Genomic DNA, 13,454 nt, shown 5'->3' on the forward strand with positions numbered 1-13,454 from the left:
ATGCATTGAACGTATGCATTCGCCTTTGCAATGGAGAAATTCTCCTCATGCGGTCGTCTTTGTGATAGCCCAGCTTCCGCATATGCATCTGCATCCTGCATTAGCTACAAAGATAAACAATTGAATGCATAATAACGCATAATAGTGGGTTAGCCGAGATTCGTAATGCTAAACGACGCAAATCATTTTCTCATGAATTCCTAACATATTCGCCGCATATTTCACTTAACAATCCTCATAATTCTAAATAAAAGGCCTAAGATGACATGCATTTCTGCCCGTCATCACTAGACTATTCTATTTTGCAGAAATTTATCGGAAGAAGCAAAGAATCAGAAGAGATAGAAGACAACAAGCTACGCTTGAAAGAAATATTTGTGTTGAAGGCATGCCAAAAGAAGAGTCTGAAGAAGAAGGTGTTCCTGAAAATGCACCACTAATCATGGTTGAACGTGAAAAGACACTTAGGGAGTTTGTAACACCTGATTTCACTCAACAACCCCTTTTTATTGCCTATCCAGAAGCAACAGGTAATTTTAAACTAAAATCTGGGTTATTCACTTACTCCCTTCATTTTCTGGTCTACCAGGTAAAGACCCGCACAAGCACCTGAAGGAATTCTATGTCATGGGTGATCGCATAAAGCCGAACAGGGTTACATAAGAGCATATCAACATGAGGGCATTCCCCTTCTCCTTGAAGTAAGATGTCAATGAATGACTTTAAATCCTTCCACCAGGGAGTATTACATCCTAGGAGGAGTTGCAAAGGCAGTTCTTGGAGAAGTTTTTTCCCGCATCTCAAGTTGGCAGCATCAGAAAGAAGATCTATAATTTAATGCAGTTCGATGAGAAGACACTTCACGAGTACTGGGAACGTTTCAAAAAGACCTGTGCAAAATTCGCCCACCTATAGATTCCAGACCAACTGTTGATTCAATATTTCTATAAAGGGCTGACGCAGACTAACAAGAGCAGCATTGATGCAATTGTAGAAGGAGCCTTAGTGAACAAAACCCCACTGAGGCGATGAAACGGATAGCAACCATGGCTGCCAACTCTCAACACTTTGGCACAAGAGCTTCAATCAATGTAAAATCAGCCAATGAGGTAAGTGAACTTTGCAAGGAAATATTTGATTAAGTTTCTATGGTGAAACAGTTAGCAAAGACGGAGAAGGACAACCTACTGTCGTTTACCAAATATGTTATTGTGCAGGACACACAACTGATGTTTGCTCAAGCACTCAACAGGGAATGATATCTGAGGTAAATGTTGTTGGAGGGTATAATTTCAATGGGAAAAACAGACGACAAGACCCATTTAGTCACACATACAATCCTGGGAGGCGAGATCACCCAAATTTCAAATGGGGTGGATAGAACGAGCAAGCTCAGCCTAGTCATGGAGCTTCATCTAGTTAGGTATTGTTGGGAATGTCCTATAACTCGCAGTTCATGTTAAACATTCTATTTGTCGATAAAACATTATTGAGTAATTTATTCAATAAAGTTGTTGATTTTGCATTCTATCCATGGCTATAGTGTGAATACTTTAACTTTATGTGGTGACATAAACAGGATCAAGTTAATAGTATATAGCCTAAATGGTCTAATAAGTATATGGATGAAATTAGGTATCTCATCTTAGTAACACTATTGGATGCGGCCCATTTTGTAGGTAATACAAATGATGTGATCCATAGATCATTCATGTAGAGACATGTGAGTGGGAGCATCCTATGCAATGAGTTTGCATATAGACTGGACCATAAAATAGTTACTTTTCTTTATAACGACTGTTTACTATTAAAACTGACTATTTCATTTTAAGTAACCTAAGATAACTCGATCTTAATCTTGAGCTAGCTATGAACTCCTATTTGTTCGGGATTATCTTTTGATCTGCATGGGTGAGAGTAGTCTAACAACACTGCTTAATAAGCCTTCCATTTTGGGGATAAGACTGGATGAATAGCTGGAGCCATAACCCTACAAGATGGAATTCACTCCTACCCGAGGGTTAGCAGATAGGTTGTTCTTTTAAGTCCTAATTCTGGATCTTGAACAATCAAGGCACCGCCTTCTCATGATAGAGAAAGGACTTGATTCATAAGTATTATAAATCAAATTGTTCATTAGAGGGTCAGTGGGAACTTAAGGAATGAGATGTATTCACATGGGTAAAACGGTGATCTTGACCCAACTGTGATTATGAACGGCCTATGAAGGATCAACCTACTGATCATGGTTATATAAAGTGGACATAATATATCTATAGTAAGGGAAGTTCAACTATGGGCTTTAGTGGAGTGACCCATTAGTTAACGAATGGAGGTTAATTCGATATAATGAGTTTAGCCAATTAATCTCTTATCATTAGAGCCCATGATCTGTAGGTTCGCGAGGTCCCCCTACTAGCTCGTAAATGGATTAGCTTTAGAGTAGCATGATAAGTTAATTTGAAACGTTCAAATTAGAATTAAACGGGATAGGAGAATTTATATTTAAATATGATTTAAATATATGAAGGTGGATTTATGTAAAATTAATTTAATATTTGATATTAAATTAATTAGAATTAATTGAATTATTTATTAATTTTATTAGAAAATTAATTTATGAAATTAATTTTAAAAAATTAATAATTTTCAATTTTTAAAACCAAATTGATTTTTGAAATCATTTGATGAAAAATTGAAAAATTGGGAAATTAACACAAAATGGAAAGATGGATTTTTCCATTAAACCGTCAACTAGCTCACACAAAACCTAGTTTCATTTGGCTTCAATAACTCCAAGCATGAGTTGCATCTCATGCAGCCATCTTCTTTGCATGAAAGACTTGCAATAAATAAAGAAGATTGGAGTGGAATTGGGGCATGCATCTAAAGAGTTTTTATAGAAAAATTCAGGTTGAAGAAATTGTTCTTCAAGTGGGTTGTAGCATTGAGCTTCTCTCCGACAACTTATTCTAAAGCTCCAAAAGGATAGTGGGGAAGATCTTGAGGTAGTTCATAGCAAGTTTCGGAGAAGATTAAAACTGAGAATCAAGATCTCAAGGAATTCTACAAAGGTATGACTTCAAGCCCTCTTGTGATTAATGAGCATGCTTTAGTTAATGCCAAAATTATTGAATTAGAGTGCTTATTGATCCTTGTTGCTTCCGCTGCATGCTAATATACTCTTAAAATTGGTATCAGAGCATCATTTAAGTACTTAATTTGGTGTAATTTTTGGTGTGGTGAGTGTTTTTCATGAGTTATATGAACATGGTGCACTAATATGGTTTTCTCAGTTTTGGAATTTCTTCTATTTATTTCTTGATTAAATTTGTAGTTGGCTCTTGATTCATGAGCTTATATGTGTTCTCAAGAGTCTATAATTTATTTGGAGTCATTAAAGTTGAAATTAAGATGTAATTGAACAAACAAGTGAAGAAGGTCGAGCTGCAAATTCCAGTTTTTTTCAGCTTCTGCTCAAATATCGTCGTTGAGGTATAAACACTAAACAATCGTCGCTATACGATAGCACTACACGATCGTCTAGCTTTGTGTGGGCATTGAACGATGTGTAGAAGCGTTATACGATAACACTACACGATCATGTAACTTTGTCCGACGCTATACGATAGCACTACACGATCATGTAGCTTTGTCCGGCGCTAGACGATGATGATACACGATAATTGGCAGATGCTAGGCAATCGTGTAGCTTTGTCCGGCTCTATACAATAGCACTACACAATCGTGTAGCTTTGTTCGATGCTAGACGATGACGATACACGATAATTGGCAGATGTTATGCTATTGTGTAGCTTTGTCCGGCACTAGACAATGGCGATACACAATAGTTGGAAGACGTAAGGCGATGGCGCTACATGATCAGGTAGACACTAGATGATGGACATCAGTGCTACACGATGAGCCTTAGCGAGATTTCGAGCATGGAGCGAGAGCAGCCAATTCGACCGATTTTTCTCGAGGTCCTGTCCGGTTCAGCCTCGAAAGGTTTTTGGTTGGTTCGGTTCAGACTTTTTTGGTTTGGTTCAAGTAGTTTGGGTTTGGTTTGGAGCGGTTTTGAAGCTGTTTTGTAATAATTCGGTTTTTCTTTGCTTGTTTATGCCAAATCTAAAACCATATTAATTTGTGTTTAATTGTTTATGCATGTGATGTATGTAATAATTAAATAAATCTTGTATTTGCATACAGTATGGCATGTAGATTTAAAATCCCACCATAGGAAGCATGTTACATACATTGAAAGTATGTTATAAAATGTTATAATATATAGTATGCATGTTTAAGGTTTCTTTTATTTAATATAATTACTATATTAAATATTGAATGCCTTTGATGTATGTTGTGGATTTTTAGCATGTCTAAAGTTTTGTAAGCTATTATAAATTTGAATTAGACTTTAAAATCCATAACGAAGATACACAACATGCTCACATAGGTTAACAACTAGTTTTAACCGTTAAAATAAATTGTTGCCTTATAAAATTTGGTTACAAACTCAAATCGGTTCATAAACCTGTCTAAGGCTAGGGGTACTTAAGTTGACAGTTTACAGAACACCTCATACCTGGTGATTATGACCGAAAGATTGAACATTGTTAACTATTTTATGAGCTTGCGTGAGCGATGTGAGGTTTAAAACTGGTTTAAACATTTAGACATCATAGGGTTATATCCAAATATAATTGTTATACTTGGATAAAATGATATAGACTTACGTTGTTTAAATTTAGCCATTTTGTACCTAAGTAACTACATAACCAAACATATAGAACACTTTAGTGAAAGATTAACAATATATTAGATATATAGTTATTAGCTCTCACGTCCTCAAGAGTTCACACCGTGAGATCCATGCTCGACTTCGTGTCACTTTTACCATGACTACTCCATCTGGAAAGTTTTTGCATGGGTCAATAACAAGGTGAATGAGGGAAGTAGTTCATAGAAAGTGGGTGAAGGAAATGTGTCAACATTGTCCTATGGTCTCCTCCATTAGTTTGAACCGTGAGATTCCTATGTTGCATTTGCTATCATTTTTAGGCGGCACTAGCTAATTGTTAACCATGATGATCCCCTCGGAGGGTTGTAACATAGGATACGGAATAACCCAGGCTTCAGTAAAATGAATAGGGTCTTATAGTTTCGTCGTGGGTATTGTCTTCTATTTTGGGGGCATATTCATATCGTTCTATAAAATCTAAAAATGATGGGTCACACTTACAAGAATTACTAATTGTTAGTAAAGATCTTGACTGAAAACGATAACCAAAATAACTATAGGAATGAAGAGTTATTCTGATATAGTATTTGGTCAAGAATTGTCTTGCTTCGAAATTCTTGATTGCCCCTCGGTAGCAAGTATTCTAAATCACTAAAGTATCCTTGCAAATAAATAAAGATTTATTGGATTATTTTGCTAAAAATGGATTTAGATGCATAATTATTTAATATAATTTGTTTAAATTGTTTCAGCAATGTCGAATTCAATCATACAATTGCTAGCTTCCGATAAATTTAAAGGTGAAGGATATTCAAACTGGAAATCCAACATCAATACAATATTAGTTGTGGATGATCTGAGGTTTGTATTGATGGAGGAATGTCCTCCAGTTCCCAGTACAACAGCAAATCAAAATGTTCAGGACATCTATCATTGATGGGTAAGAGCTAATGAGAAAGCTCGGGCCTACATCTTAGCAAGTATATTTGATGTACTTAATAAGAAACTCAAGGTAATGCCCACTGCCCGTTAGATAATGGCATCGCATCAGGAGATGCTCGGGCAACTGTCATCCTCTATTCGAAATGAAGCCATTAAGTATGTCTATGTTACTCGCATGAAAGATGAAACCAACATTAGAGAACATGTTCTCGATATGATGGTCCATTTTAATGTTGCTGAGGCTCATGGGACGATGATAGATGAAATAAGTCAAGTAAGTATGATATTGGAATCTCTCCTGGAGAATTATTTGCCATTCAGAACCAATGCTGTTATGAACAAAATTACTTATAATCTGACCACGTTGTTGAACGAGTTACAGACATATCAATCTATGATGAAACTGAAGGAGAAAGAAATAAATGTTATAGACATATCAATCTAGGAAAATGTTTCCATTGCGGAGAAGATAGGCACTAGAAGCGTAACTACACAAAGTATTTGGCTGAAAAGAAAGCGGAAAAGGTGAAACAAGGTAAATCCAATTTACTAGTAGTTGAAAAATGTCTAGTAGAGAATACTCGCCTTACTTGGATATTGGATTCAGACGTCGTTATCATGTTTGCACTTTTCTACAGGAAACTAGTTCTTGGAGAGAACTTTCTGAACAAGAAATGACGTTCAAGGTGGGAACGGGTGAATTCATTTCAGCTCATGCAGTGGGAGATATCAAGCTATTTTTTGGAGAGTCTTTTATCTTACTTAGGAATGTATATTATGTACCTAAGACGAAAAGACTCTTAATCTTCATTTCCTGTCTGCCAGAAAATATGTACAGAATATCTTTTGAATCTAATGAAGTGTTTGTTTTTTCAAGAGGTGTTCATATTTGTTCTGCAAGACTCGAAAATAACTTGTACAAATTAAAACCAACTGAAGCGAAGGCCATTCTAAATATAGAGATGTTTAAAACAGTTGAGACTCAAAATAAGAAACGGAAAATTTCTCCAAACGCCTATCTTTGGCACCTCAGACTTGGTCACGTTAATCTCAAAGGGATTGAGAGATTAGTAAAAAACGGTCATCTAAATCAGTTAGAAGATAGTTCTTTACCTTCAAGTGAATCATGTCGTCAAGGAAAAATGACTAAAAGATCTTTTTTTGACAAAGGTCTTCGTGCCAAAGAGCCTCTCGAACTTATACATTCAGACCTATGTGGTCTGATGAATATAAAAGCACGACGAGGCTATCAGTATATTGTTAGTTTTATTGATGATTACTCTAGATATGGCTACATTTACTTAATCAGTCATAAGTCTGAATTAGAGTGCTTAATGATTCTATTTGCTTCCGTTTTATGCATTTTTATTCCATCAAGTTGAATCAAAGCATGATTTAAGCACTCAATTAATGCTAATTTGAGTTTGGTGGGTGAATTTCTAACAATGCATGTTTGGTGACTGATATGGTTTTTAATTCAACTTTGGCATTAGAATTCACTTTGATTTAGTTATTAAATTTGTGATTGGCTCTTGGTTGATGAGCCTTAATGTTTGATTAAGGGTTTGTAATTTTAATAGAGTTAATAGAGTTGAAACTAGGTTATGATTGAAGTTTGAAGCACGCAAACTCAGCTGGAAAAACTGGAGAAGAAGCTACTGCCAAGCAGCGTCGCGACACTGCCCAGATAGTGCTGCAACATTGTTCTTCATGAACACAAGGCGTTGCAATGCTGAGATGGCGCGTTGTGACATTGCTCATCCCAGCCTAAAAATGCACGCGTCTGTGAATTGGTTCGTGGGAGCAATCCAATTTGACCAATTCGGTGACATGGGGTCTGGTTCTACCTAATTTAGACCGATTCAGCCTCTTTTAGAGCTTTGGAGAGTTGATTCAGGTGATTTGGTCTAGTTTGGGTCGATCCGTGCGGTCTAGAGGCAACTTGGAGCTGTTTTCTAAATTATTTTTGTAATAAATTAGTTTTTGCTTACTTAGGATGCCAAAGTTGGTCCATATCAATTTTGTTTAAATACTTTATACATGTGATGTATGTTATATTTAAATTAAACATGTATGTGCATAGTGTATTCCATGTAGATTTAAAATCCCACCATAGAGGAGCATGTTTTCATGCATGAATATACGTTGTAAATTAGTTATAATGTATATAGCATGCATGATTAGGGATTTATAAGATTAATATAATTGTTTTATTGATGTATGGAATGCTTAAGCATTTGTTATAGCATGTTTATGGTTTTATGAGGGTTATAAAATGAGTTAGACATTTAAAACCTATAGCAAAGATAAGATGCATGCTCACGTAGGTTTAATAAAAACTTGTTTCAATAGTTAAATTTGGTCGTTATCTTATAAAATATGGTTACATACTCAATCGGTCTATAATCCTGTCTAAGGCTGGAGGTACTTAAGTTAATGGTTTACATAACACCTCTTACCTAGGGATTTTAGCCGATATACTGAGCATTGTTAACCGATTTTATGACCATGCATGAGCGGTGTGAGGTTTTAAAACTGGTTTATCACCTAGACATTGTAGGTTAAATCCTAATATAAACGTTATACTTAGATAAACCACATAAACTTAGGGTAGCTGAATGATGCCTAAGTAAAAGTATATACCCAAACATTTAGAACACTTCAGTGGGAGACTAATAACATATACGATATGTTGTTCTTAGCTCTCACGTCTCTATGAGTTCACACCGTGAGATTCATGCTCAACTTCGTGTCGCCCTTGGAGTGACCTTCATTCGAAAAGTGTTTGCATAGGTCAATAGCAAGGGGAATATGGGAAGTAGTTCATAGTAAGTGGGTGAAGGATATGTGTCAACATGTCCTACGGTCTCTTTCATTTGTTTGGACCGTGAGATTCCTATGTTGCGCCTGCTTGTTGACTTAGGCAACCTACACTAGTCATTTGACAAATGGCTACCCCTCAGAGGGTCATAACATGGGATTCAAAACAACTCAAACTCCAAAAATGGATAAGATTTTTTAGGCCAATTCCCAACCTTGACTATCGAATTCGGCATCGTTGGGGTCGACCTCTGAAGTCTGAAAATGAAGGGTTACACTTACCGAATTACTAAGTGTTAGTAAGTTAATAGAAACTCAAGTCATCATACTTGATGGCTTAGAGGATCCATTGAATTTTAAACATGCAATGGAAGATGTGGACAGAAACCAATGGATAAAAGCCATGGACCTCGAAATAGAGTCAATGTACTTCAATTCAGTCTGAGAACTTGTAGATCAACCAGAAAGGATAAAACCTATTGGATGTAAATTGATCTATAAAAGAAAACGAGACCAAGTTGGTAAGGTACAGACCTATAAAGCTAGACTTATGGCAAAAAGATTTACCCAAAGAGAGGGGGTAGACTATGAAGAAACCTTCTCTCCAGTTTCCATGATTAAGTCTATTAGAATACTCTTGTCTGCCGCTTTTTATGATTATGAAATCTGGCAAATGGATGTCAAGACAACTTTTTTGAATGACTATCTTGATGAGAGTATCTATATGTCTCAACCAGAGGAGTTTATTAAACAGAGTCAAAAGCAAAAAGTTTGCAAGCTTAATAGATCGATTTGTAGGTTAAAATAACCTTCTCGATCCTAGAATATAAGATTTGATACTATGATCAAATATTATGGTTTTAAACAAATGTTGATGAACCTTATGTTTATAAGAAGATTGTCAACAAAGCTGTAGCTTTTCTGATCTTATATGTTGATGATATTCTACTCATAGGAAATGAAGTAGAATTTCTGGCTGATAATAAAAGATGGCTGGCTACGTAATTCCAAATGAAGGATTTGGGAGAATGATAACGGGCAGAAATGCACGTTATCATTGTGCTAAGTTCTTAAACAATGTTGGATTGCGTTGATGAAATATATTACTTTGCGTCCATTAAGCATCAATTCTGTAAATATTGTGGTCGCATGCGTTCAGCGCATTAGAACTATTGAATTTTGTATTTTTGTACAGAATATCCGTTAATGCAATGCAAAGATTGCGATCATAAGAATTCATTGGTCGAGCATAACTTCACCGCAAGGCTTTATGTTAATCGTGCTCGCAAACATTCGCCCGAGAAGGATCACCGCAACTTGGTCAGTGCAACATGGTGGGCGCATCTAGATGAAAGGCCAATTAAGAGCGATGGGACAAAAAGTTGATGACAATCGAATCCAAATTAAATTGATAGCCGATAACGGTCACACAGTACATTCAGCTTGACAATCATTTGGCGCGTCAATAAGGAATTAAAGCTATCCCATCTGCACAACCGGGAGAGAGAAGCTGCCTTTCACCATGGATGCTCTATAAATACTAAGTGCATTCTTCAGAAGAGGGGTTCACCGTTTTTACAACCAGTTACTTCTGTTCATAACTTCCTTTCCATTTTAAGGCAGAGCAAGAGAAGAGTGGTGGCATCGGAGATCGCTCAGGGCAACTCGAGAGAGAACCTTGGGGCGTAAGAGCAGAGAGCGGGCCGACTCTCGCGAGAGCGAGATTATCATTAGAGCACGAGTAGAAACAGTGTAAATGCCTGGCAGCAAGAAATTGCTACCAGGCTCTTTATTATACTTGCATTGTTATTTGTACTTCATCTTCATATCTATTCAATGGACGTTCTGTTTCTACATCTGCTCACTCTCTTAATATGCATGAGTAGCTAAACTAATTGAATGGGTTGAGAAGAACTAAGCTAACATGACCTAGAAAGTTCATTGCTTGCGATTGTCTTATTTTATGCTATGTAAAATACCTTTTAGAGTTACTCGAGAGAGAGTCTAAAGAAAGAACCTAATTTCTCGAGAGAGCTAGGTTAGAATCTGGACTCGAATGAGCAAGATTAGGCTTGCATAAACAAGAGATAAGGACTTAGAGATAAGCTCTGTTTGTCAACACTGCATCACATGCACCCTAGGAATAGGTATGATATTATGTGGTTGCATATTTGTGTGGATGTCATTTCGTCATCGCATAAATAGGAATAGAGGTTTATGTGTAAACCCTGTAGACTTATCGCATATATATCGCATGCGTTCTAGCCTTAGAAGCCGTGGTATTCACACCGAGAGGTGGTTTACTGTTGTATGCATGTTGCATGATCGCAAGCATGAACACATTTTAGGGAGTGTTAGACGAAACCTTTCTCAACCCGTTCACCGCATATTCATCACATTTCCCATTTACCAACTCTTTACAAACTCCGCTACATTTTTTATTTATCTTTAATCAACGCAATTAACAAACCAAACACTTTATTTATTTACCCGGTTATCGCAAAGTTTCCATCAAAATTACCAACGCAATCTATTTTCACAAGTTCCTGTGTTCGACCCTGGACTTACCAGGAAACTCAGAGGAATTTACACTCGAATTTCGCTGGGGAAACTTGAGTGCACAACGCAATCCCATCAACGCATATCATCCATATTTCCATTCAATAAAATAACGCATCAGAGAAGCACAGTATGTTCTTGGAATCCAAATAGTTCAAAATCACAAGAACAAGACGTTGGCATTGTCTCAGGCATCTTATACTGACAAAATGTTGTCTAGATATGAAATGCAAAATTCCAGGAAAGGTATGCTACCTTTCAGGCATGGAATTCATTTGCCTAAGGAGCAGTGTCTTAAGACATCTCAGGAAGTTAAGAAAATGAAAAGAATTCCTTATGCATTAGTAGTCGGGAGCTTGATGTACGGTATGTTGTGTACACGTCCCGACATATGCTATGCAGGCTGAATTTTCAATAGATATCAATCCAATCCTAGACATGATCATTGGACTTCCATTAAAAACATCCTCAAGTATCTTCGGAGAACGAGGGACTATATGCTTGTGTGGTATAAAGGATCCGATCCTTACTGGATACACTAATTCTGATTTTTCAGACCGATATCGATTCTAGGAAATCCACTTCGAGGTCAGTATTCACTCTGAAAGGAGGGGCTATAGTATGGAAGAGCATAAAGCAAAGTTGTATTACTGACTCTCCCATGGAAGCAGAGTATGTAATTGCATGTGAAGCAGCCAAAGAAGTAGTATGGCTTAGAAAGTTTATGTTTGATTTGGAAGTTATTCTAAATATACACTTTCCGATCACCCTGTATTGTGATAACAATGGAGAAATTGCTAACTCAAAAGAACCTAGGAGTCATAAACAAGGAAAGCACATTAAGCAAAAATACCATCTCATCAGGGAGATAGTACACAGAGAAGACATGATAATCACGAAAATAGCCTTTGAATATAATCATGTTGATCCATTTACGGAGGCCCTTCCAGCTAAAGTGTTCGAGGGTCACCTAGTACAATTGGGACTGCAAGCTTCATATATCTAGGGCAAGTGGGAGAATGTTAAGGGTATATAGATGCCCTAGTTTATTGTATTCTCTCAGTACTAAACATTGTATATATTTGTATATATAACTCCACTAGAGTTTTAGTCCAAGTGGGAGTTTATTGGGTTGTATGTCCTAAAACTCGTTGTTTGTAATGTTAAATATTTTCTATTATCAATAAAGATGTTATGGATATTTATTTAATAAAATTGTTGTTGAATAGGTAAATTGTACTTGTATAGACTAAAATCCAATTAACTAAGATCCATGGTTATTACATGAATACTTCAACTTTATGTGGAGACATGGAGATGGATCAAGTTCGAGTAAATAGCTAAAACAGTCTATAGTATATGAATAAGGTTGAGTACCTTATTCTGATAATACTATCGGACACGACCCACTTTGTAGATAGTACAAACGCTGTGATCCTGAATCGTTCATGTAGAGACATGCAAGTGGGGGCATCCTATGCAATGAGTTTGTATAAGACTAGGACCAAGAAATAAGTCACTCTTACTTTATGAACATTGTTTACTTAAGACTAACTTTTTCAAATCGATGACCTAGGTAACTCAACTTGAATCCTAAGCTAGCTATGAACTTCTGTTTGTTTAGGATTATCCTTAGATTTGCATATGTGAGGGTTAGCTCAACAGCATCGGCTCAATAAGCCTTCGGGTAAGACCAGGTAGATAGCTGGGAACATAGGGTGCAAGATGAAATTCATTCCTACCCATCTCTAGGGATAGTAGAGAGGTTTTCTCTTAAGTACTAATTCCAAGTCTTGAACAAGGAACCACACCCTCTCATTGGCCCGAGAGGGACTCGATTTAGTGATTCATTAGAGGATTAGTGGGACTTAAGGATCAAGATGTAATTTCGGGGGTAAAATAGTTTTTGACCCAACCATTATATGAACAACTTGTGAATGGTCGATTTACTAATTATAGTTAAATCAAGTGGACAGAAATATATCTACGTGAGGAGAGTGCAACTACCAATCTATAGTGGTGTGTCTCGGCGATTAACGAATATTGATTAATTTGGATTAAAGAGTTTAACCGGTTAACCTCAAATTGTTGGAGCTCATGATCTGTAGGTCCATAAGGCCCCTCTACTAGCTCGTAAAAGATTGAAAACTGGATTTGAATATTGAATGAATTCGAATTGTTCAAATTCAGTTTAGGGTTTCAATTTGAAGTGTTTAAATTTCAATTTAAAGTTTGAATATTGAAGTGTTCAATTTAAATTTATGGTTTGGACAACGTTTAATTTTATTGAAATAAACATTTTTGGAGAGTTTAAAATATCTAAATATTGATTTAAATATTAATTACATGAACAGGAATTCATGTTTGAATTAGGTGTTTAATTTTATATTTG

The sequence above is a fragment of the Benincasa hispida genome, chromosome 6 (genome assembly GCF_027475165.1).
Source record: "Benincasa hispida cultivar pf3 chromosome 6, pf3_genome.v1.1, whole genome shotgun sequence".
In the NCBI taxonomy this organism is placed as follows: Eukaryota; Viridiplantae; Streptophyta; class Magnoliopsida; order Cucurbitales; family Cucurbitaceae; genus Benincasa; species Benincasa hispida.